General features: G+C 39.6%; 1 pseudogene; it reads right to left on the bottom strand.

Annotated features, from left to right (window-relative positions):
• LOC132321198 (ATPase family AAA domain-containing protein 2-like) lies at positions 1-26,993 on the bottom strand (annotated as a pseudogene).
• Positions 26,994-27,268: the final 275 nt, after the last annotated feature.

The following is a 27,268-nucleotide window of genomic DNA, read 5'->3' as shown; positions in this document are numbered from 1 at the left end:
CTACTTCAGTATGAACATAAGTAAAGTTAGACTTACTTTGAGCTCACAGTCATCCACAATCACTGGCTGTGTGAGAATTTCCTTTGATTTCTCAACTCCTATCACTTGTTGTTCTTCTACCCGAGAACATCTCTCAGGAGTCATATGGTGTGCCCACGAATCTGGCATGACAAAAATTTCTTAAGTCAGGATTTCTGTTTATCGGGAATACAGTATCAGTGAAGTGTCCTGTGCCTGGAATACAGTCTCTCTCTGCAATGACAGAGGCAGACCCATTACCATTTTTTCACTGAGAAATGCTTGACTTTTACTTTCTTTCTGGCAAAAGCCAGTGCTCCATAAAAATTAGAAATTCAGGCACACAGAAAAGCACTAGAGAAAAAGGCAGGGTAAAAACAGGAAAAAAAAGTAGAGTCACGTTGCCATTACAGCACTGCACGGTAAAACTCCAAAGTAATTTAGGTTAGGAAACACATCCTGCATTGCAAACATTAGGACAGAAGTCTTCTTTTCCACATGTGACTCTGGGTCCACATTGCTTGAAGTACAGCTTTTTAACTTACGCTGCTCCTTAGTGGAACAATACTCATACAATAAAAGAAAGTCAATGACTGTTTTTCAATTAGGTACCATTTGGAGAAACAAACTTCAGAATCAAAAGAACAGCAGCTGCAGAAAAACATGAGTTTGGCTACTATAACTAGAGGGGCAGCACCATTACGCAAGAAACACTGTGTGCTGATTTTAGAGAGATGCAACAGAAACAGCAGAATGGAATTAAAGAAGGCTAAAACCTAATAAACAGTGTAATCCTCCTCAGGAAGAAAAAGGAGCTAAAGGACCTGTTTGACCTTTCACTTACCATTTGAATCTCCGTCTTCAGAACTTTCTGCTATTTGGCAATCTGGCATTTCACTGTCCCCTCTTAGGTCTGAATGTTCAGAAAGCATGACACTCTTCTTTTCAGAAGCAGATTTAGCCACAAGGAGAACCCTCTCTCTTTCGTTTTCTGACCCACATTTATTTTCATGCCCATTTTTCTGTCGTTCTTGAAGTACGCTTCCATTTTCTTCCATAGAAGAATCCTGTGTGGACTCAACTTCCGTGCAATCCATGTTAGAAACATGTTCTTCTGGAGACTCTTCCGCACTCTCTACTTCATTTTGGTCTTCTGGAACTTTATTCTCTTTATTGAACTAAAATTTCCTCCTCTTTGCTGCGATACTTGAAGACGCTTTGTTCTTTCTGCGTTTCCTTTTTGACATCTCTACAAAGAGATATCAGAAAAAGTAAGCCAAAACATTACCAGAACAGTTCTTCCTTCAAAATCCAGCATCCTCATCTTACTTGACTTACAAGGAAAATTATCAAAGGAGCTCAGGTAACATTGTCTGTCTCCCTACATATGTCTAGAGAAAGAGTTGCAAGTTAATGAGGTCAATTTGCTATTAGATTTTAAAAAGCCAGCTACAGAATTTCACTCACAAAACCATCAGCTTCAAGATTTTATGAGCAGAAAATTCTTACTTTAGATAGGAAGTATTACCAGAAAGCAAGGTTATTAGGTGAAGTTGCTTACTGTCTTACTACGTGAACTAATATAGATGAACAGAAAAGCATTTGGAGACGAGCCCTTCTTCAAATCGGTTATAAAGCTGTAAACTTCAGAAGCTAAACACATGTTGGGCAGAGTTAAAGAGACAATTTTAAGGGAATATTTGCTGGAGAAAAATTTGCCTGTGAAGACTTACACCTCACACGCTTTCTGTTAACCTTGTTTAAAACAAACTTAGCATTTTTGCCTTCCAGAAAAACCCACCGTTCTTTGTATCGACGGAGTACTGCACAAAGCGCATGGGTGAAGTCAATGGCAAAATTCCTAGTCCTGTTATGGAGACCAGGAAAGTTCACACCATGTCATGCGTTTTAGCCGAGAGACCCAAGTCCCTTTGTTCTTTCATGTCCTTTTCACAGGAAAAGTGGGGAAATAATTGTCTTTCCTTTACATATCTATTATTATTGCTCCCCTATTTTTCTGCCCTTTCCCCCTTCAGTTGGAAATCACACTAAGAGGTGGCATAGATTTTAGCATTTGAGGGCAGGGAAGGGAAAAATACTGTTTCTCATAACTAAAAGCTAGTTGAGTATTCAGAAACTGCCATGTACAACATTTTTGACTTCAAGAGAGAGCAATTTAGGAGCCGTTAAACATCAGTTGGGTCATCAAGTCCAGTGTCTTACAATGTAAACCATCCACTGTACTTGAACTTCATAACTATATCGAATGAATGACCTCTGGATTTATCTCACGTTTTGGAGCAAATTAAAAACACTGAACGCCTCTGGCACAAAGAACCAGGCATCACAGAAACCTGTTATGTCACAAAACCAGAGAAGGTATCAGTGACTTTAGCACCTTCTCCAAGAAAGTCTGAATAAAATGCAACTTGCCTTCAGAGCACGGTGTACTGGAATCTACAGGCGCTGCTGGCATCTTCATCTTTTCGTTACACTTTGGGTCTGTTTTCTCACAGCCAGGAACATAGTTCTGCTTTGGCATTACACGGTAGTAAGGCGGAGCATACTTTGAAGAGCTACAACCTTGCAACAAAGAACAGATATCAAAGAATTGTGTCTTGCATTGTTGGTTACAAATACCGAGACAAGTCTTAAAATCATTAGCTTCAAAAACCATACCTCTTTTCTTGCGAGATTCTTGAATTTCTTCACAGCGTTGTTCAAAATCTTCATCCATTTCCTCTCTCACGATGGCATATGCAGTATCTCTCAAAGCACAAGCTCTGTGCCTAATGAGACGATCTGAAATTTTACAGTCAGAACTGAGTCTTTTCTACCAGCCGATGAAATCCTTTATTTTGATTACTTATCGAAAGATTTTGCTCTTTTCATAGATAGGTTCTGAAGGGTTATCTCAGTGAATATTTTCAGCATAACAACATAAAAGTTAATCATTAAAGCAAAAGCACTAGTTACTGATCAACACTTCTATCACAATTTCTTGTCCAAGTAGTTTAATGCTACAACATTTACAACCTGGCAAGAAATGCTCTCTGTGGATATTTAAAATGATCGAATCCCAAGTCTACTGTCCACAGACGACGTTTATCAATTTATACATTTTTAATTTTTCTAAATTAGGGATCAAAACACATTCTTACCTCCAGGGTCTTTATCTGGGTTGTACTGTAAAGCATTGCTGCAGATTAGATCGATGTCTTTTAGAAAATCTCCTGCAGTTAGGTACTGGTGCAAGTCAATCTTCGAGAGAACTGCCGAAAGGTCCATGGGCTGTTTAATGACTGCGTCATAATCAGGTACCTACAAATGAAATATGCGTGTTCAGAGATTTAACACGGTATCTACCAACATTAATTATTTTAATAACGTAAAATAAAGGACTTCTTCAAAACCCCAAATATTTATGACACATCCAAAGATATGGAAATTAACCAGTTAGTTGCTTGAAAATAGAAGGGCTATTTCAACTGGCTTTGAAGAGACAGACCAGAAGAGGGAAAAACAAGAAGCAGGGAGGTCAGAAGCACGTGTGGGGCAGAGAAGGGAGCAGACACCCAGAGTGGGATTCATTTCACTTTGCTTCAGAAAATCACAGCAAAGAAAGCTTTCTCAGTAGAGTCACCCGAGATTCTCTTTGTTGTTGGCGGGAAGAAAAAGGTGCAGGAATGCACCTTTGAAGTATCTGTCCTAGGCATCTACTTTTGCATGAGATAACTGGACCGAGAGGTGCCAATTTCTTTACTCAGACCATAAAAGGAGCCTAATGACTAGTAGAGATGAGGACATCTAGGTTTGTTTAGGTTATTTACATCTCAGAAACTAGAAGTAAAGGGAAAGACAAGTCAGTGGATGTTTAGGGGAACAGGACTTTGCTGAAATGCAAAGCTCTATTAAAACGACAGCTGACTTCCAAGTATATGCCCCTGGCTTAGACTTATTCAATACATTACATGAGAAAAAAAAAAGACAGAAGCGTATGGGAGGAAGAAGAAACCACACAGCCCTTATGGTTGATCTTATACGGAGGAGCCCCAGATGAAACAGAGAATAGAATCTTAGAATTTATTTTAAAAACTGCTGTTCTTACTCCTGTTCTCACAGAAACTACTGACAGTCAATTAAAGAGCTTTAGGCTTTATTAAAACAGTCCTATAGATACTGTTTATAATTATAAAGAAAGAGATCTCTCTGCTTTTCAGTGCTGTAACATGCCTACATGTCAAAGCCTTTTCATGAGTGAACTGTGTTGGCAGTCGGTCTAACTGGCAGTTGGTCTAACTGGCAGTCGCTCTAGATGATTGTTATAGGTCCCTTCCAACTGAAATACTCTAAAGTTCTGAAGGCATTGCAGAAGGAACCCGGGGCTTTCAGTGAAACTCAAATAACAGACATTTGAGGGCCTCAAGGAGTCAGCAAAAGTAAAAGCAAACTTCCTGCTTCTTGAAAAATCAGAATAGTACGGTCCTAGAAACAAAGACAAACCTTCCTATAAAGAGCACACAAACTCTGAGAAATATAAACATGCAGAAATTATGAACACACACAGATAAAATGGTATTACAGATCAACACTAATTTACCTCCTCTGGGTCGGCACGCTTTGTAAATGCTCTGAAACGTCTGTCACCGGCAAGTCTACGAGTCACATCCCTTAAGAAAATCCTAAGTTCACGCAATATATCCTCCTCCTGCTCCTCCAGCTGTCTTATTTCTTCCTCTGTCAGCTGTGGAGGCTTAGGCGGTGGTGCTACAGGCAGTACTTCCAAGTACTGCCAAGCTTAAAAGAATCAGAAACTTTTAGTCAATTTACGGTACTCAAATACAAGCCTATGAAAAATTATTGATAGAAAATTACCACCAAAGCAAATGCTGTAGAGCTGTTAACTTACAGTTAGCAAAGTTTTCTATGTAGAATATCCTCACCTGTCTTAGTTTTTGATGCAGGAGGTTTAGCAGTTTGATTTACAATTAAGTCCTCAAAAAATGTTCTTCTTTCTTCCTCATTAGGCAACTGGATTTTGAACACTTCATCATCATTGATAAACAATTCTTTTATCTAAAGCACGAGGAGAAAAGATATTTCAGATGTAAGGTCACACAAATTCATGTTCTGTTCCAAAAAGATGAGTGCCTTTCCAAATTAAACTGAATAATCACCTTGATAAGACAAACTGTGAAAAGGTGTCTTCTTGGCCTTAAAAGGCTGGATTTTCATAGGTTAGCATGGCAAATTAAAGTATCTTCTCTAAGGAACACCTCTAGAGTTAAAGCTCAATGAAGGGACCCTATGATACACTGATAAAGTGCTGACATTCAGCACCTCCTAGACTGCTTATTTTGTATTTACCTGCCTTGCTGTCCTTTAGTTTGAATCTTTATGGCAGCTATAGAAGGAACAGGCAGGATTCAGGAGACAAGTGTGGGCTTTTTTGGTAAGGTGTTGTGGTTTTTTTTAAAATTAATTTAAATGAGGTGTCTAAAGCTGCACACTTCCAAGTTTTACTCCATTTTTCAATCTCTACTACCAGAAAGTATGGAAGGAATTTCAATACTTATTTTAGAAAGAATTTATTAACCGTAGAAGAATTTCTGTAGAAAGTTAAGCCCTTTCAAAGCATTTGATGATAAACACATCTAGGCAACCCCCTCTCTCCCCCCCAGTAAATGAGACAAAGTAATCAGAGCAGCATATTCACATTTTGATCACCTTCCTTTAATGCACACTCTCAGATACCTAGAAAGCTAAGCATATACTCTTACTGAATTTGTTAAGAAATACAACTAAAAATAGATTTCCAAGTTACTTAAACAGAAGTTGGAACTTAGCTTTCTGATTTGTAAAGCTTTCACCGATATGAAGAAAGAAATTGAAATTTTTAATAAAGAATTTAAATTTGAAATTACATTCCATCATTAAGAGTGTGACCATCGTACTTTCTCTGTAAAACTATCTTTCACTTTTCAGTAAAAGTATCTTTTTCCCATGTACATTTCAAGCACCGTATATTCTTGACTAAGTACGTACCTAACAATCTTGAAGTCACTGGAATTATTGTCTGAAGTAAATGTTTATGTCTGTCTAATAAGCATGAGTGTGTGAGAAGGGGGAAAAAGTTGGGTCAAAGTCAAGCTCTTTACTCAGAAAACACTTTAGGCAAATGCTTTCAAGCATTGTTTTGTCTAAGCAAATTTTAAGAGACCTGGTTAGGGTGCCTGAGTAATAACAGTATGAATTTGCTTAAGAGTGCACAGTACTCCAACATTTAAAGGATTTATAAATTAACAAAAAACTGACTAAAAAAAGTAAGAAAAGTATCAACAGAAATACCTCTTCTGGGAGATCTGCATGACACACATCAGATGTTGCAAGCAGCAAAACTGGAGCAAATGCTGGAATGTTCTGCAGTAGTGTTGTAAAAGTAGCTCTCAATGTAGCTCCAGCAGCCTCCCACCACAAATGGATATGTGGAATATAAATGATACTTGGTGCTGTTCTTTGTGCTTCTCGCATCAACTGGTAAAATGAAAGCTTGGATAAGAAAACTAAACCATGTACAACAGGCTAATAAATAACTACGCGTCAGTCAAACTGTCTTATGAAATAGGAGCACATGCAGCCAAAACATCAAAACAATCCAACAAAAGAACAACTCCTTAACAATAAGGTAAAATTTTCACTTTACTCAAATATGGACATTGCTACACAGACAGAAACTGACCTGAATCTCTGCCTGATTTCAAAACTACTTAGGTGTAAGGTAATGCCTAAAGAGCCTTACAACTCAGCTGCTGTGGTGGTGTGCCTGAAAAAACAAGACTAACCCTTGAGCAAGATGTATTAGCCTGGGTAAATCACTACACGACTCTGACTGCACCATTTTCAATTCAGAGTGCGCACATATCCAAGTCACTCTGAAGCACAGTTTGAACAAGCAAAGACCTATGTGAAAAGATGAGGGCTGACACTGTGAAAGAAGCCTGGTTACAATTCATAACTTCACGTACATTTTATAAGAGGTGACCAGTCTGAATAGCTGCCTGAATAGCTAAATCACTCACAGCCTCTCATTATCAATCAGACCAGATTACGTGCTTTGGAAGACCACAAGCCATTGCCTACAGATGGTACCTCGATCACAGAAGAGGACGTGCATCTACCACATGAGGGAAGCGGCAACAGTCCTTTCACATGACAAATTTCTCCGTGCACCCTTTCAGATTATCAATATTCAGGGAGTTCCTGTCACAAGATGGGAAGTGCACGTGGTATATCCGGGCAGTGACTAGACATGCTAGTTATATGACCGCAGGTGCAACCATCACATAACACAAAAGGAATTGTTCCTCTTATGTGACAAATGAGTATCCAGTCATGTAACATGTCCATCCTTACTTGTAGAGCTCTCAAATGCTGCTACTAAAGGTGAAAATATTTTAATACAGTGATGTCAAACAACGAAACAGATTTCCTGCCTAAAAGTAAAAAGGAAAACAGCACTAAATCTGCTTATATTTAATTTATAGTATAAGAAAAACAAACATAAGTGTTCCATGAATTTTAACACTTTTACTGCATATACTGCAGCAGTACAAGCTGTATATGTATATATAAGAAAAGAAACACTTCTTTTCCCCAAAAGCTTGATTGCCTTACAAATATAATGAAAATGAAGGTTACAAAAAGTGCATGACAGGCAGTCAGGCTGCTGCAGAGCCATCTACTGGGAGCACAGATTCTTAAGCAGCAATGAAAACAACTTTCTGGATCCCACCGAGATGGGGAGGACTTCTTGCTATAAAGAGGGGTTTATTAGCAGCACCTCCCAGCTTCCCAAGCTGCTAGCAACATCCTCACTTTCCATTCCTTTGGAATGAAAGATAGGGCCACATGTAACATCCTCATTTGGTATCATTTGATCTAGCAGAAAAGTGGCTTTTCAGACAGAAGTAAACATAACAGCACATTCAAACCAGGCCACCTCCATTAACAATGAATTTTGCTTACTTTACTAGTTTATATACAGTTCATGAATCCTATGAGATTAAAGAGAAAAAAAGGTACCTGTGCACATGTTTCTTCCGATGATGTGATGCTAACAAACAAAACAGATAGGTCTAGTGTATAGACTGGAAACTTTTCCAGGGCATGTATTACTGCAGGTGCCAAATGAGAAGCTTGCCCGTATCCTGGCTCTCCAACTAGTAAGAACCGTGGCCTGCAAGATGTTGGCTGGTAATAAGCATTTCTAGAACAGGAAGAAGAAAACAAGTTTAAAAATGAGGTGATGAATAGGCACACAGATGATAAGGTTTTTTCCTATACACCTTTCTTTCTTTTTTTTTTCCCTTTCGGTAAATACTCTCCATGTTCCAGCAAATAATAAGCTGGTCTGTGATCAGGAACACTGTCAAAGCCCATTTTCTTTTTAAAAACCTTGTACCATACCTCCCTTAAGAAATCCTGCCAATCCCCAGCATGTCTGCTGTTCCTTTGGCTGGGTTAAGTAACGGCTCTTAAATCATACAGGGGGACTGTCCAGCCAAATACACGTGTGACAACTCATCAGTAACCCGATATGGGGGAGAATAACAACTCTATCTCTCAGCACATGCCAATCTGGATCTCCTCACTGCCCGTAGACACTGATTTTCAGTAGGTCTTGAGTTTAAGTAGCTGTGAGATCTCTACATCTGTCTAGTTTAGCTGAAATTTGGCCATAGTTACTGGACATAGTGGGAAGGAAGGAGTAGAACAACATTTCTAGAAAAAAATTAACGTGGGCACTGAAACACATTAGCTGTATCTGAAGAAGTACACAAATGGACTGGTTAAATTACAGCAGTACACTCAATATGTATTAAGATGTATATTTATTTTATTCAGTCATTCTAATGTTTCATCTTTGAATTGTCTATTAATTTCCTAGTAATCCTGCTTTACTAGCATGAAACACATTTGTGAAGAGCATTCGTTTTTTTCCACCACAATACTATTGTACCTTTGCTGGCTGAAGACAAAGATCTAGAGACCTAACCAAGCTCAGCAGGTCAGAAGATTTTCTGGACAGCGCAGCAATAGAAAGTGAGAAAAATAACTGACCCACCAGTGACGACAATAATCTGTTTTTTTAACTGTCAGCTTATATGACTTCCACATTAAAATGTTAAAAAGTTAACATAAACTTAGTCAGTTAAAGGTACAAAATGCAGACATTGTTTAAGTTTTTCTCACAGTGTTTTAACAAACCATTTCTCAGTTCTGTTTCTGCTACATAATTCGCTGCTGGTTTAACAATCTTGGAAATTAGAAGGGCAAAAGATGTCTACACGAATCTGTAGGGTTTTTTTAGCTAAAAGGACAGGCAGCACGTTTCTTTGGTCTTGAGTCTTTCAAGGAATGCCATGGATTAAATCAACACATTCTAATAGTCTGTGGACCACTTTGACTTAGGAAAAGAGGGCTGGGCCATTCAGTTTGATGGGTTATGGCAGTGTACTCCATTAGAACCTCAGTACCCAGCTGGATCTTCACGCTTACTTCTTGCAAATATTGATCACCCCCCCACACCCCTCCCCTCTACTTCTTCATCTACCACCCCTCACACCAAAACTGTTTACAGACACGGTCATCTGAATAATGCAAACATAAAGGGACAAATATGTACCTGCTAAAATTGAGGAATTTTTCCTTTTGTCTGCCAGGCATTTTAGGAGTTGGCTTATCTTCAAAGATTGATGGTGATTCCTCATCACTGTCAATCGCATAATTTCTTAAAATATGATTTAAACTGTCTGAAAGACAAGAGAGGTTTGTTAACTTTCCTGAATAGTCCATATCTCGCTCTCACATTAATACAGCTTCTAAATCAGTGCTGGAGACCCCTTATATTGTATTTCTTCATTTGAGGGCACATGCAGAATGTTATTTTCTGAAGAGTTTATCCTACCACAGATCTAAGGAGATTGCACAAGTCTCTACAAAGCTGTCCTACATCGCATGATTTGCATAAGGTATTCTCTCTCTGTTGGTGAAAACAACAGGAGGTTTCTTCCTTAGAATAAAGATGATTAGGAACTTCTGTAGTTCCTAGACACCTGAAAAACCCAACAAGGCCACTTCCTTCTGGAGCAGGTTCCCCCACTGGATGTGGGGAAATTAAGTGAACGTGGTGGCCACAGACTTCCCTTTGTCTAGGACTAGTGAGTCAGAATATACAGACCAACACATCTTCTAAATAAGGCTCCTCAAAGATCCCCGAAGGAAGAGATCATGAAAGGCCGACAACGGAGACGGGATGCAATTACCAATCCCTTAGCCTCTCTGCTTTTATATTGTTGGTGGGTTTCTGCCTCTTTCACCAATGCAAACAATCTACCAGCTCTACTGGGAGTAATACTGGTAGGATATTCTCCAGGGATTAGGATAATAACTAACTATTCATGGATCTCCGTTAATCAGGAGTGCAGCGAGTTTATCGATTTATTTGCTGTCACCAACCGACAGACAACTTGGTCAGGGTTGATGCAGTCAGGAGTGTGAGCTCACATACGCTATGCAAGCCAAGCCCCAGAGTATACGTTACTGAAACATTCTGATCTCATGTGCAGGCGTACAGTGTGATCCACAAACATTCAAATTAAGAGACTATGGTTAAAAATCACGGTAGCTGTAACAATATTTAGCTTAAACCACTTATACTTGTATTGTGGTTCTGACATTCTTCACAGGAATTAGAAGCATTCATGTAAAAATGCCCTCTCCCCCCATTTAAACATTTATTTTGAAAGAGGTGCCTCACACATTAAACCTTAAATCCATCTCTACGAATGATAAACACGATATTAGCTACTGTGAGAAACAGGGTGCTCTAGGAGAGAATGCATAGTTCTCTCCTATGTATTGCGAGTCATTCACAGCTCCCATCCAGCACTTCAGTTTAGAATCCAGAATAAAAACTATGCACGATATTCCTGAAATAAAGGCGTGCATGTGCATATTATAAAATCCTACTGTCATTATGGCTGAGAGGTTTCTGTATGTTGATTGCACAAATCAGAAGTTTTTGCTTTGGCAGAAGTTTAAAGAAGCGGCTACTATTGTTATACCTTGCTGTTGGTCCTTCTTTAGAGCAAGCTCTGCGTGGGGAAATACTCTCTGCAAGGCTTGTAAAATTCTTGCTAGTGTGTTTTCAAGCAGTGGTTTTGAAATAGGTGATAGTGCTCGCCCAGGTGAAGCCACAGCCCTCCGTGAAGCTGGAACAGTCTTCTGCATAGCCATGACAAAATCCTTCGCTGTTATTTTAATAGAAGCAATATCTAACTGCAGTTTCTCACTGCTTTTGTATATTTGAGGATAGCGGCGGCGCAGAGCACAGAGGGCAGCTTCAGCACATAAGCATTTAATATCAGCACCACAGTATCCTAATAAACAAAACAAGAATCAAATGTTATGTCAGTCTCAGGCAACACAGAAGTCAAGGCCAAGGTTTCCAAAGTGCAACACTGAAAGACTTTGTATGCAGCTAAAAATTAACAGGCTAAGAGATAATCCAAAGCGTTACCGAGCTGCAGAGAAGTTTTGTTACGTGGCTCGCAGCCTGATACCCTGCGCTTATGAAGCGGCCTCCTAATCAGAACTTTAGTCCTGAGGAAGATGCCCCAAAGCTCTTCAATGTTCTGAGAGACAAGAAGAAAATGACAAGAAAAGAAGCATCTAACTTTGTTTGCTCCCAAGGCGTGTCAGCTGCCTCACGCTGCAGCAAGGCACAAGAGCTCGGGTGCTGCCTGGTACAAGCTCAGATTCCTTAGGACTCAGTCACGTGCAGTGACTGACTTTGTTTTCAAACTTACCAACACATTTTTCAGCTAGCTCTTCAAGAAACATGTCCAGTGGCTTAGGGGTCCAGTCTCGTGTGTGAATCTTGAAAATATCTTTTCTAGCCTGGAAACAAAATGGTTGCATTTTGGTTTGTCCTAAGTTTTCTCTTAAAAATAAAAAACAAAACACAAAACCACCTCACATTAATAAAAATACTTTTTCTCTCCAATTCAGCAAAATCTCATGATGACAGGCTCATTAGTTCATCAAATTTGGTTTTCTGCCAGTTCATTCAAGGAAGACAGTCCTAGCACTACCTTTCAAATTGCTACAGTTACTACGAAGAACAATAATTATGACTCAAACGCCTGTCATTGATCCAGAAAATGTCAAATGTTGCCTGTCTTCGTGTCTGATCTTAGCAAGACTTTCATTTAAGTATTTCCTGGTACACAGATTAATTATGGCAGATTTCTAGAATTCTTCCACAGTAGGGAACCGTGTATTATATCCGTTTCATGGCACCTCCTCTCCTGTTCCTGAAAGCAGATAGAAACTGGAGGCAAATGTGTGTGTTAACTACACTGCTCAGTGCACTTTTATTAGCCTTCACTCCAATAAGCATTTTATCCTTTTTCCAAAAAGTGCTACTAAAAGAAAAAGCAATATCAGCGGTAGCCAGAGAAAAAACACAAAAACAGGGTTCCAGTTTTGCACACTATCGTCCCCCAATATGTTTTTGTTGCTATATACCTATTTTTTCATTGCTTAGCTATTGCCATTGAACTAGAAGCTTCCCAAGCCCTGCACCTGTGCAGTGTACTTCACATCTTTGTCCAAGTCGCTGTTAACAAGCACCAGTAAGAATGTCAGATCCCCAAATACTTATAGGTAACTCCCAGGATACCCAGCCTGGGAACAGTCCAACACAGGTACGTCCACTATCCATTCATAAACCAAGAACTGAGAGCAAGAGTGCTTCAGGGTGAAAGTGCCTAACTGGATTAAATAAGTAAGCAAACATGAACCGCTTTGGGAATGAAAAATCTTAAGTTGCTCCAGCACCAGCCTTGGTAAAAGTTGTTGTTAGCAGAAAGGAATTCTTGCGTGCACACCATTTCTGTCATTTTCCAGATGAGATAGCAGTAATTTATAGCTAATTCAGACATTGATCCTTACTTAAACATTTCAGTGACTAGCAGCATCCCCTTTTCTTGGCTGGTCACAGTGAAACCAAAATTAATTCTAGAACTACCTACTTGTTGAAATCATCTTAGTCATATATATTCAGTACCAGATCTGCCCTCCACAGCACAACGCAGCTCTCTCCAGACATCCCTCTTTTGTCCAAGTTGTACAACACTGATTTCGACTTTAACTGCTCCGTGATACTGCACTGTTATGTGATTTTGTTACAAAGAGGGACTTTGCCACATTAGCATTAGGGTTGAGTTTAAGTTCTGACCTCTTTATTTGGCAGGCTGAAGAGGAACTCTCGATCAAACCGTCCGGGTCTTCGTAAAGCAGGATCTATAGAATCCAGCCTGTTGGTGGCTCCAATTACCACAATCTCTCCTCTGCTGTCTAACCCATCCATAAGTGCCAGAAGTGTTGATACAATAGAGCTAACAGAAAAATATAATTTTCATTCACTGGTTTAGTAAATTTTGTTACGTTTTACATGACCTTCTCCAATGACCACTCAAAAAGGACAAGTTTTTATTGATGAGATGCTCCTTACTGAAAGACTCGTTTTAAGACATAAAGAAACAGACAAGGTAACACAGGTCTTGTGCTGCTATCAAGCTTAGTGAATTGTTTTCAATTATTGTTTAAAAACCATCTGAAGTTTAGTAGCATTGAATTACTAGTTTTCAGGACAAATGAATGTGTCACATGAAGTTAAATAGGTTGTGGTCTTCTTTTCACAAAGATCTAGCAGCTTCTATGTAGGTACAAAAAATGTACTACCTATGGATTTCGTCTTGTTCACAGGACCGCACAGGAGCAAGACCATCTATCTCATCAAAGAAAATAATTGAAGGTCGCATCTGGTAGGCCTAGAATGAAAACACAGGAATACTGACATAAGTAAACCAGCACAATTTTAAAGAGAGAAATGTCATGGTTGGAAAGTCACTGGAGCTAGATTTTTCCAACTAGCATCAGGGATCTCTACTAATGGAGCTAACGGAGTAAGTGGCACGAGTAACAGAAGACAGCAGCTATGTCAACCCGCTGAGACTGGGTGACAGGAAACAAATCATACCAGTAGTTTTTACAGCTATTTGGCAACCACCGAGAACAGAGCCAGGACTTAATTCAATTAGAGGTTCTGGAAGCAAGCTTCTGTTATGAATTTAAATGACCATGCTTGCAGCCTGCATCTGTTTCCCTCTGATCTAAAGCCACCGTCTCTTGCCTCTTGAAACCTTTTTTGTGGCTGTTTGATGTTTTTTTGAGGGGGGGTGTGTTACTTTGTGAGGTTCTCTCATTTGCTTTATTAATCTTTCCCAATACACCTCAAGATTTCAAGCCCCTAAAAAACCCACTGAAAAAAGAAACACTGACAATCCCGTTTCAGTGGAAGGAACTGACAAAACCCAAAAAAGAGTGAGTTCTTAAAAATATTGACCACAGAAAACTACAGTTACAACTCGGACAGAACACGTGGCACGTTTCCACCTTACCTGATCAAACAATAAACGAAGCTGTCGTTCAGATTCCCCTGCCCATTTACTCAGGCAGTCGGCACCTTTTCTCATAAAAAAGGCTATTCTCCTGTCACCTTGGCTACATTCATTAGCAAGTGCACGAGCAACCAGTGTCTTCCCAGTCCCTGGAGGGCCATAGAAGAGACAGCCTCTGCAATTAAAAATACCAAAGATTCACATAAGAAAAAAACATCATGGCAAAGTACCTATTACAACCCTCATCCCTACAACACACAACTCTTCTCTCTAGCTTACACTTCACGTGTAAGAGAGCGGTAACAGCTGAAGCGTGAGAAAAGTCAAACCAGATGGAAGTTTTGTGTTCCTACACAACTCAACAAGGCAGTAAACAACATGAATAAAGAGGATCATGCAGATGTACAGAACCTTGAGAAATGATCGTAGTGTCCCAGAACAACACTTCCAAAACTGCTGACAAACTAACAGGGGTGGTTACAGCACAGTGGAGCCAAACAAGAACAAACTTCAGCACAGAATCTAAGACTGGGCTAACTTATGAATCACCAGTTCATTCTTCAATGATACACGGCACATTCATTCTTGTTTTCACAAAAGGCAAGATTTGATAGTAAAGCATTTAATTCTCCCGTAAAAAGCTTTAAGTTAGTGGACTTGGTCTCCCATTGCTAATGATAAACGAGGAGGAAGTCTAAAGCTGGGATGGTATTCTGCATTTCCAGATAAATATAGCCATCAGCTAGAAAAGCCAATACACTGCTGTTTCAAAAAGAATTTAAATGAATAAAGAAGCAAAACACAGATTTTGCTGTCGTTCTTTGTAATACTTTTAAAGTTACTGAAAGCAAAGGATTAAAAGTCCTATTTCAATATACCATGATTGAGTTTTGCTGACCAAGAATATGTAAAGCTAACAATTAAATCTCTAATAATTTCATTTCATAACTAAGTACAACAAACGCTGCAAGGTTCTAGTTGCAAGTCCTATCAATTGTAAAATTGATACTTGAGCACTTGAAAAAAAGAGAGTCGGTGGGAGAGACAACAGGACTTCCAAGAAACAAATTACTGTTGACTACCAGTAGGTAATTCCTTCTTCCTGCTTATAAACTAATGAAGTTGACTTGTACGTAGAACTCAAAACAAAAACACTCCAACCCTGCCTTTTAAAAGCAAGACACTTTCAAAGTATATTCTCCCCACACAGTACATCTTCGAACCTACATATATTCTGGGTTCTATCCATTTTTAAGAAATTACTTTTTACTACTGCTAAAAAACCCCATCAACACTCCTGAAAATTTTGAAGCATGGAAACATATTGATACCTCAGTTGAATATTCTCATGAAAATGGGTGACCAGCAGGTCGAGGGAGGTGATTCTTCCCCTCTACTTCACTCTCATGAGACCCCACCTGGAGTACTGCGTTCAGCTCTGGGGCCCCCCACGTAAGGACAGGGACCTGTTGGCGCAAGTCCAGAGGAGGGCCACAAAGATGATCAGAGGGCTGGAGCACCTCTCCTATGAAGACAGGCTGAGAGAGTTGGCATTGTTCAGCCTGGAGAAGTGAAGGCTCCGGGGAGACCTTAGAGCAGCCTTCCAGTACCCAAAAGGGGCCTACAGGAAAGCTGGAGAGGGACTTTTTGCAAGGGCATGTAGTGACAGGACAAGGGGTAATGGCTTTAAAACTGAAAGAGGGTGGATTGAGATCAGCTATAAGGAAGAAATTCTTCACCATGTGGCTGGTGAGGCACTGGAACAGGTTGCCCAGAGAAGCTGTGGACGCCCCAACCCTGGAAGTGTTCAAGGCCAGGTTGTATGGGGCTTTGAGCAACCTGCTCTAGTGGAAGGTGTCCCTGCCCATGGAAGAGGGTTGGAACTGGATGATCTTTAAGGTCCCTTCCAACCCAAACCATTCTATGATTCTATGAAACAATGTCTGTTACCTTGGAGGTTGAATTTTGAATCTCTCAAAGACTTCTGGGTAAAGCAAAGGAAAAACGACCATCTCTTTTAAAGCTGAAATGTGGTCAGAAAGACCACCCACACCATCAAACCGTACCTAAAGATAAATTCAAAAGAACACATTTTATATGTTAAAGAAAGCTGCAACCTTGATAAAGTTCCATCAGAAATTGTATGTCAGCACAAAGGAAATGCTCTGGGCAATTTTCAAACTGCTTGAGAGAAAACTGTAAACCAAGGTAGCTGTAGACAGCACATTATTGAAAGCTTTCATAAGCACTGGAAACATCTCACTGACACAATGAACTAAAAATACTTACTGAACAATCTGTTTGCATTGGATCAACGTCAGCCAGACTTGCTCCAATTTTCATTCGATCCTTGTGAATTCCCTTCAAATCATCTTTCCGAAAGTTTAGTGGAAGACACCTGATTTGAATTAAGAAGAAAGAGAAAAGCGCTTTCTAACTTAGGATGCAGCTAGAAAGTTTTTGCTTTTATAACAATGGCAAGTGAATGCAGAAAACCTTACAAATGAGCTTAAACTTCCTAAATAGTTAAATACTTGTTCAAATTGTTTTCTATTTAATGTCTGTGAGTAAATAAAGGAAAAAGGTCACTGGAGGCATTAAACTGGGTTTACTTTAACAACTCTTAGCAGTTACGAATAGCCACACCAGTCAACACAGCACATACATGAATGCAAGCTTCAAACAAGTTATTCCCTATGTGGAGACTGTGAACTGACCTCGATTTGTGTGATGAAAGAACCCCCCAAAACACAGTGACATCTTTCAAAGATTTTTTGCTTCTACATTCAAAAAGTTACAGCCCAAGGGGATACTTATTTCAGTGCGGATTAACATTATAAAGGCTGCCCACCACTGCTGGTCCTTCCCAAGGACTTTGGGATGCGTGTGCCAGAAGACACACATGTCTGAAAGACACTGGGCTGAAAACCTGTTTCTTAGATTGTTATCAAAATAGTTTTTCTAGACCAATTGTTAAGTAATAAGAGCGCCGTCATTTCCTCTATTTATAACATTTTCTGTTACGATGGTTTTCTTTCGGAATAAACTACTGTAAAGCACAGGAGCAGTAGAGTTTTACATTTAAAAATTACATAAAAGAGTTCCTCCCCCCATTCCCACCTAGAAATCAAATTGCTTATTAAAAATCAATTCTAAAAATCCAATTTTAGAGAGTCCAGTTACAGTCGTCAGTACCAAGAGATACGATTAAATATTGCCACAATTTAGAAACTATACAAGATGAAGAGGATAACAGTTCACGGTTAGACAGGTGCAGACTCCTCCCAAGTAGATTTCTCCCTCCCCTACACTCCAATTTCATTAACCTTTTTGAATCTCTGTTACGGCTGCACTTCCTACGCCTCTCCAAATGCTCTTCGTCATCAGATGAGGAAGAGGATGTGGAATCCCTGTTGTGGACTGTGTGTCTCCGTCTGCAAACATTTAAACAAACAAGCGAAAAAAATTGAAGTACAGACTAAGTGATATCAAAATTTAAATGAATTGTATCTCAGAATTTACTTTGAGATCTATTAAGTTTCCAGATCAGTGTACTCCTTATGAATCTGATTTCAAAGTACACTACATGATTTTCCTTATGACAGCAAAATTCAATTTTTTTTAGGAAGGGAAAATGTTTAACTAATTTGCAAATAAATTTCATGAACAAATGACGCATTTTGTCCAATCTCTCTCTCTCACACACAAATAGAGTTTCACTTAGCATTATGTACCCACTCCGTGAAACATAAACCTTTTTAACTGATTTAAAAATCTGGCTTCAGAAACCCTTCCTTCCATAACTGTCTGCTTTCAGGGATGCTAAACAAAGTTCTCATATCTAGCAAGAGACAGCGTTCTCCATGCTTCAGCTGCTTACAGGACCCAAACCCCCTTTGTCATTACTCTTGCCATTTATCATCTATAATTTCATTTAGTATTTTTCTTGTTTAATGATAGTTTCATACAGAAACATTAACTGATTGCAAAGAGAAACCAGAATCAGTATTTGAGTGATTAAAAAAAATTCCACTAGAACTTCCATACAGGCTCTCCCTCTAACTAAATTATCTTCAGTTTTAAGAAAATAATTGGTCTCCTTCAAGACTGAAGAGTCTAAAATTTTCAGAGTGAGATTCTGGCTTCAATTCCAGAACAAAAGAATTTCAGTTATACAATCTCAGCCACGACCTCCATAATCACCTCATCAGTGACCACAAATACTGCATTCAAAAAAAAAAAAATCTAACGGCTAATAAAACGTATAGTCTCCCCCCCAAGATTTGTTTTCTTTATACCCTCAGACTACCACAGCAATAATCATACTACTAATCTGTAACTACCACCAATTCAAAACCCTTGCCCCTTGAAAGCATTATTCAGTAAGGGGCCTGACAGCATTCTTGATAAATAAGAACTATCACTAACCATACACCAACCTGTTAGTTCTTTTGCAGCAAGAGCCTTGTGACTGAGCACTTCTAAATGAGTATCTCTGTCTGACAGGTGAAGACCGGCCCGAAAGATAGTTCTTACGTTGCCTTGGTTCTGTTGAAAGCAAAGAATTTAGAATAATGTTACAAACAAGTTTAAGAGAAAGCAGGATAGTGAAAGAGGCAGAAAATGTGATGTGTTTCACTGATCTCTCATTTCAGGGGAAGTTTCAAGTGATTTGGGGGGGGTGTGGGTATTTATTTTTTTTATTTTTTTTTAAATCAGCGCACAGTAGAAGTGAAAAAACACGCACCTACTTTTTAAGGAGAACTGAAAACCACAAGAGTAAGGTTATCAATTCTGTTTAATTACCATTCTCTCAAGGATACATAGGTCATTTTTTACTGAAAAACAACAGGAAGCATGCCAAATGGCAAAGAAATACAATGTGCACAGGATACATACATTTAATAAAATTTAACTGCAGAATGAAGGTAATAAATTTAAATAGGAGTTGAGTGTGTGTATACATTTTCATTAAAAGAGTAGCTCACTTATATGCAAGAAATTAGCTCTTAAGAGAAACTGTGCATATAACCTACTTTCCAGTGGAGCTTGATAGCGCTCAACAGTTTTCCTCTGTCGAAAGTCATAACGCTTTCGAGTGTCTTCGCTTTCTTCTGTTGAAACTACTGTAAATCGACATAACGTTAAACTGTTTAAGTACTGTTGTAAATGATACTAAATTCAAAATGCACTGCACAGATGCCTATAGGTTTTACTATTACCTTCATGTTAATGACACAATAGATCTGAAAACCTGCAAAACCTTAAGACCAATTTATGCAAGACACATTCCAGAAATTACAATACACAGAGGAACATACATATAGCTATTGTTCTGTCCTCACTGAAACTGCTGGGTGATGTCTCATCAGTCTTAGTAACAACAATACTGTCATCTTGCTTAGCTAAGATGCAGCTCTTATGAAAACCACTATTTCAGAAAGTAATTCCTTGTTATTTTGAGAAAGTGTTTCACAGAAATGTTTTTAATACTCTACAGTGCTAAGACTAAGCATGGTAATCTAGCTCCCAAACCCTAGCTCAGCCACAGATTACATGAGCAATAATGGGCAAGCCACAGGTGTGAACCTCCCCAGTCAGAAAACAATGTCAAATGCATACAGTTTATGCCACTAGCTTCTGTAAAGTAACTTGAAGTTTCTTCATGAAAGACAATATGAATGCAAAAGACAGCGTATAATTGTCTAGCAGGTTCTTAATAATACCCTCTCACATTAATAGCTGGACACCAGGTGAGGAATGTACATGCTCTGTTCACCTACCTGCTCACTAAAATTAAGTAAAATTTTATTCCTTGGAAAGCACTACCCATTTTTTTCTTCCCCCCAAAAGGTCTCACTGCTTTCTGAATGCAAGATAAATTACACAAGATATATAGACAGCACATGGAAAACTGAAAAATTATTTTGGCACCACTACCATCCCAAGTCCTTGGTACTCCAACGCTCCTGTCACAAAGGCATGAATTTCTCTGCTTTTCTGCTCCTCTAGTCCTTCCCCTTGCTCCACTCATCTTCTTTACACCACCACTGACACGCTTTCCTTTCCCCACTCCTTCCTGGCATGATTTTAATTATAGAAGTATATTTTAGTTTTTTCCTAATTTGAAATTCCAGAGTTTTCACTTTGATCACAAATGAATTGCCCCATACTCTTTCTTTCTCATTCAACATACGATTTGTAATTACTTTCTACAAGTCTCTCCTGCCCAGCACCCCTACATCCACACACTTGAACCAAGCCATATAGAGGAGGTCTGATCACCAAGGTGCACACCTGGGAGCCACGGGTTCAATCATGAACAGGCCACGGACTGTTCTCTGAACAAGATCACCCCAGTGCTCATTAACACCTGGACATCTAGCTTGAACCTTTTTGTAGGTCTCCATTGCCAGTGGTCAAGTCTTACACAGGCTGTGTAACATGTCCAAGATACTGCCCTCACTGCGTATTGCATAAATCATCTCTTATTCAAGCTCTGATGGTCTGATGGTCAGACAGGTGATCAGGCGCAGGGCACAGTCAGACAAGCGTACTGACCAGCCAACTATTTACACGTGACTGGCCCTTTTTATACCCTTGCCCCTCTACTTGCCCACTCTTGTTCCTCCCAGAATCACCTAAACCCCACCCTTGTCCCGCCTTTGGTTCCTGCCCTAAAGATCCCATAAGTCCTGGGTGAACTGCTTTTCCCCTGCATCCCACAGTATGTCCCACCCCTAGGCAGTAACCCCTTAGTCGGAAAGGTGATCTGGAGAGCTGCCCCCGATGACTCATCCAGATGGGTTTCACCCCTGGACGCTGGGGCGGATGGGGCGGATGGCTCCGCTGAGACAGCCCTGGGAGGGGCCCAGACAAGGTGGCTCTTCCTCCTTGACTGGAGTCCTTGGTTTGGGTCCCTGCCTGCCGTCGTGCACCCCTGTGCTCCTCTGGGCTTGTGCAGATAGGACTTTGATGGGCTGATGGCTACTCCTGGGAGTAGCCCGGCGGAGTATTATTTGGGCTCCCCCTCCTGCCACTGTCTCTCTGAGCTCCTTTGTGGGTGTGCAGAGGAGGTCTACCGCAAAACCTAACACCCATCGGCTCAACTACCGCCACATCCTTTTCTGTCCTTGAGTACAGTCTCGACCCATTCTGTTCCATCCAGAAAGCTCCTACAAGGATCGTTGGACTGACTGCCTTAATCACAACTGTCATTCTCCTTAAAACCTTAACGTTTTTCCCCCTCACTTCAAACATAAAGTTAATATGGCCTTTTACCATTTAACCTGATTCCTCGTGTTATTTCCCGCTGAGTACCGGGATGACAGCTCCTAATTACAGGACCAGACAGCAGCTTTCACTGACTACCTGCTGAACACAAAAATGAACACTGTCTTCTCCCCTGCTGATCTTCATCCTCTGGAGGAGCTTTCCATACACACCGGGCAGCGTCCCTTACTTCCTGAAAACTCTTGCCGTACTGCTCAAAACCGTGAAAACTGTCCTGCTGCTGCTGTTGCATGATCACTCTTTCTCATTCTGAGTAATAACGTCCATTTCTTGTATTCCCACCTGTTTTTTTTCTCTGAATATCTGTTCTGAGCTCACTGCAGTACTGCCCTGAAGTCCGTGACTTGTAGTGTCAACAGCAATATAGATTTTTTTAATAGATGAAAAATACCGAGTAGTTCAGCTCATCTCAGTTGTTTAAGACAAGGCTTTTGGCTACAGCGTAGTAAAGAAAATTTAAAACAGAACTAATCTACAGTGCCACCTTGATTATCAGCTATTTCTTCAGCAGCTCTTTGGATTTCTTTCTCTCCTTGGGAGTACATATCGAGGTTTTCCTAATTAAAAGAAACGAGAAAGATCAGTGACAAATATGCAGAAAACCCGACATAGGCATATTTCCTGCCTACAGAGTAATATTATCAAGGCACTCCACAGACAGAAAAGATTAAATTAAGGTACGGGAAGAGAGAACTGGAACATCATTCTGGCACCCAGAATTAGTAACAAGAATTTCTTCTCTAAAATAGGGTTTAGTACATGTGATAGTTAAATACTTATCCAGATACAAAACTGAGGGTATCAGTTAATTACAGGTTAATAATCCAAGAGTGTGGCAGAGACCAGGAAAAAGCAATCCCTAGCAGACAACACAAAATTTGTGCGGGCATTTGAGAGATGATATACAAAGTACTATGGACAATTCCGGTTTCATTAAAAAAAAGGATTTCAGATCTAAACAAAAAAACCTCTGAAAGCCGGCTATGAAGATGTTTAAAAAATGAAGTGCTTGTCATTCAACAAGACAGGAGAAGAACTTAATTTAATAGAGCAAAACTAAGACAGAGGAAATATGATTGCTGTATATAATTTTAACGTAAGTTCCTCTAAGGACAGAGGACTATTTAAGCTCACAGGCAAGGCTGGCACAAGAACAAACATAGATAAAGCAGGCATCAATGAATTCAGCTTTCAGTAAGATCTGAAGTGAAAACCCAAGCCCTGAAACAGCTGTTTGTAAACAGTGTCCATTCAAAAATCATACGGCAATTCAGAAAGCATAGTATAAGACATGTATTTCAGCATATCACTGCTCTTTCGTGTCTTCCGAAGAAGGTATTTTCTTCACCCTTAGAGCGTATCTGTAGCATGATCATACCAGTAAGATGTTAAATTATAATTAGAGAGCAAAAACAAATGTTATTTTAGACTACGCTATTCTTTGGAAGAACTTATTTCAGCTCAATTAAAATTACAACTACGTAATTCCCCTACGTGAAATACACTACTTATACAAAAATAGTAAAATAAATTTGTATCTACTTCTTCTGCATCGTGGAACACCCCAAGGTCTTCCATCATTCGCCGCCTACGCATTTTCTCCGTGTCATCCATTTTTTGCAAGACTGCTTCTGCAGTACTAAGATAAAAAGTTAACATGTAAGAGCAAAGACAGGCAAGAACAAAAACACCCATTTAAGACAGTACACATAATCAATATGATATTTTAATACAGTATTCATAAAGCAAGAATCATTGACAGACAATTTTTTAAACACTACTTAAAAATTAGATCAAATGTTTAGGTTTTTTATAGATTTAAGAACAAGCGTTTGAGATTTGCAAAAATACACTGTTTTCAGGTTTGTTTTCCCTCTCGGTGAGCACAGTAAAAAAAATCCATTTAAGCAAGAGAAAAATAAGAATTCTAAAGATCATAGTAAGACAACAGAAAGAAATTATGGCAGTTTTTAATAGCACTTAAGTTGTTCTGCATGATAGCATTAAGTAATTTTCAGTTCACAGCCTTCCTCAGACAACAGGCTGCTTGTTCTTCTCTTAACTGTAATCTAAGTTTTGTGCTGGTTTTCCATGACTATACATGCTGGAAAAAACATCCCACTGCTGTTACACTTGGCAAACCTTTCCGAAAACAATGTCCATTTGGGCTTCACAAAGAGAATTAAGCCATGGACAGACAGGCAGAAACACTGGGACTACTTCACTTTGGCTTTATCCAACTTTCCTCAGTATCTTAACTCAACCAAGCATTATAAGAACATTCATAAGCATAGAAGAAAAGTTAATTAAAAATGAAGGCACTTCTGATGCTAAGAAAATTCATTTAGAGGGCAAGTTAAATCTACTGAAAGTCACAACGTAAAGTGATCTTCTTGGTTCACAAGACAACACATAAACCCACCGAGCCCATACATAAAAGATGCTCTCGTATGAAGACCTCTCTGCAACTGGCAATCCCAAAACAGAGACACCAGTGGCAAATTTCAACATTGGCTGTGCCCAAATTCTTTACACATGAAACACCTTCCAGATACATCCTCCCGCACATGCTCTCAGACCTGGAAGTCTTAAGCAGCCACAAGCACCTATTTCCAAAAAACAGGTTAAACAGTTTTGCTGCGAAGTACAAAGGCCCACACCTTACACAAATCAATGTATTAACAATAATTACAGGACATACCAGTGCAGGCAGAGGAAGAGGAGGAGACCCTACCTGATCAACGACCACGGAATGTTAGCGGAGGTTGCCAGTAACAACCCAGAAGTTCCAAGCTGCACCACCCTGTTGGAACTCTACTATGGAAGGCACCTGCAGCCCAGCAGTTGTCACACGGATGTACCGTATACGTAAGAGCACGTAGGGAAGTCTCAGCCTGAGCACTGAATACATTTAGCTCTTGCTGCCAGGAATAACAATACCTTTTTCTGTTGTCAAAAGAAGGAGAAAGTCCCTAGCCAATATGATGCCATAGCAGAAAGGCTTGCTAGTAAGGCTCATTTTAGTAGCTTTGTAAGATCATGAAAAAAACCCACTTACTTTGTTATAAGTTTGTCGAACAAACCAGATTGATTTGTAATGGTGTAACGACTTTGTTGAAGTCTGCAGCTTCAGCGGACCTCCAAATCCCCGTTTTCTTCATAGACTTGTTGTGCAGCTTTTGCATCAGCTCCGGTCTTCAGTATTCTGGTGACTACAATGCATTAATGTATAAAATATTTTGAGACAGAAAATACGTTAGTCCCTTTATTTCACCGTTGCTCTAGTAAAATGTAAAAAAATCTGCAGTGGCTTGATTTTTTCTTTAAATACCGAACTGGAAGTTATTGTCATGACCACAGCATTCAACTTTAATTAATTATGTTTAAACTATCTACCTAAAAGCATGACTTGTATAGCAATTTTTTAATAGACTGGGAAGCCAATCTGATGAAAACAAACATGCAACTTTTGTTCCATGCAGGAAGCAAGTTCATTCCAGTTACTTCTTTCTGGAAAAGTGAAAACAACAAATACCTCTCTCTAAGGTGTTTTTACTCCATCCATGTCAAATTGTATCGAATAGTTTTTTTAAAAAAATTATTTATGTGGGAAGTCTCTTCTTAAGATGCATGGGTTTAGTCCATTGTTTAAGCATGCATCACTCATTTTCTGCATCCTGACACAAAAGCTCTAGAAGATAAGAAACGTCTCAAGATAAACTCCCAAATAGCAAAGAACTCAAAGGCTTGCCTGCTTTAAAAACGATCTGCCCAGTATTTACCACACAGCATCCTTTGCCACGGGTCTGTTACTTGCACTATCATTAAAACAGTTAAGAGACATCAGTGAGGAAGTAGTGCACAATTAGAACTTGAATTACTACACACAAAGCGCATTTCAGGCCCCTTCCTGCGTTCAGCCCATCCATGGCTGGCAGGACGCTGCCTGGAAATAACGCATTTTCCCAGCTGCCAGCAAGCAGCCTCACAGCACCAAGCCTGCTTGTGTACTCAGCACAGTGATTCAGTTCCAAGGTGAATCACTGAACTTCAGTGACACCTTCCCCACATCAGCGGGTTTGTGCGCCTCATGACTGAATTACTTTTTAACTCAAATATTACCTCCTATTTGCAAGAATGATTTTCAATTAATTTGTGTCCTGCAGACTCCAGAAAATCCGTGTCACAAAGAAACCTGAGCTAAGGAACAGATTCTCAGGCACTAGTGCCTAAGAGCAGGCTGGAATTCACGCTGTGTTCTCCCCAAGCCTGACAGGAATTAATAGCATATCCTCCTATTCTCACCTACCTCTTTTCGTAAAACTCATAGGAAATTCACTATCTTTTCACTATCTATTTTCACAACTTCAGCTGCTTTGGGTTGATGAGTTCAGCAGTTTTTGTGGTCAAGTTAAATAGATGGTGTGACCAAACGCAATCCTTCTCAGAAACCAGAGTAAAAAGGAATCCTAGGGAGTTACCACTACTTACCTTCTTTATATTCTTCTTTTTTTTTGGTCTGACTTTGGCTTTGCCAACCGCCTACATTAAGAAAGAGAACAGAGGAGAGAAAGAAGAAAAGAATTATTGTATTAGAATATTGCATAGAAGTCTTGTATTGTACTGTTCCCCATCAAGACTAGGGAACCTGACCAAGTTTGTAATCCAGTGCTCCACATCATGCAAAGAAAAGCCTGTGGACCACACTGAGGATTCAGGTCCCAAGTCTGCTGCGTACCATATGCAGACAGTTAGGTAAGACGCAACTTTCCTAACCGGCTAATCTTGAAGTCTCAATAGTGCAAATAACAACTCAGTAACCAAAGCGGAGGAGAGATCTCAAAGGAGTTGGGAAAAGATGCACGTTTTTTATACAAGCAGAAGACTTTTACTAAGAAGAGTGATTCTCGTTCTAAGACACTGACACTGACATTAACATAATCATACTCCCCCGCAGATTTTTAGCTGTAGATTTATCATGACGTGACTCATTGTGCATGCTTTCACTTTTCCTTTTAATTCTATGAATTGAACAGAGATTGGACATCTAGAAATACAATACCTCGTAAAGTGTCTTCCATTGACATTTTCACTTAATATTTCCTTGCTTTTGTCAAAGCTAGAGTCTGAACAGGGCGGCATGTTTTTTCTCATTGATTTCAAACAGTGTCCACTGAAGCATTCAATTTTGCCAGAGGAAAATTCCTAGGGGAAGAAGGAAATAAGAACATATTAATCTGAACCATGTATGTTGAGCTAAGAAGGGAATTCTCCCTCCTTTAGGCAAGTTTATTCTGTAAGTCTCATGACTTGATAGTGGTGCAACTCATGGCAGGTAAGCCTTGAACCACTTCGGCACCAAGAAGTAGCCCTCAGAAAAAAAAAACAACCAACCAGCTTTCAAAGCTAAAGCTCCTCTCCGCCACACT

The sequence above is a fragment of the Gavia stellata genome, unplaced genomic scaffold (assembly GCF_030936135.1).
Source record: "Gavia stellata isolate bGavSte3 unplaced genomic scaffold, bGavSte3.hap2 HAP2_SCAFFOLD_68, whole genome shotgun sequence".
In the NCBI taxonomy this organism is placed as follows: Eukaryota; Metazoa; Chordata; class Aves; order Gaviiformes; family Gaviidae; genus Gavia; species Gavia stellata.
The sequence above is the reverse complement of the archived record's forward strand: the minus strand, read 5'-3'. Positions and strand labels throughout refer to the sequence as shown.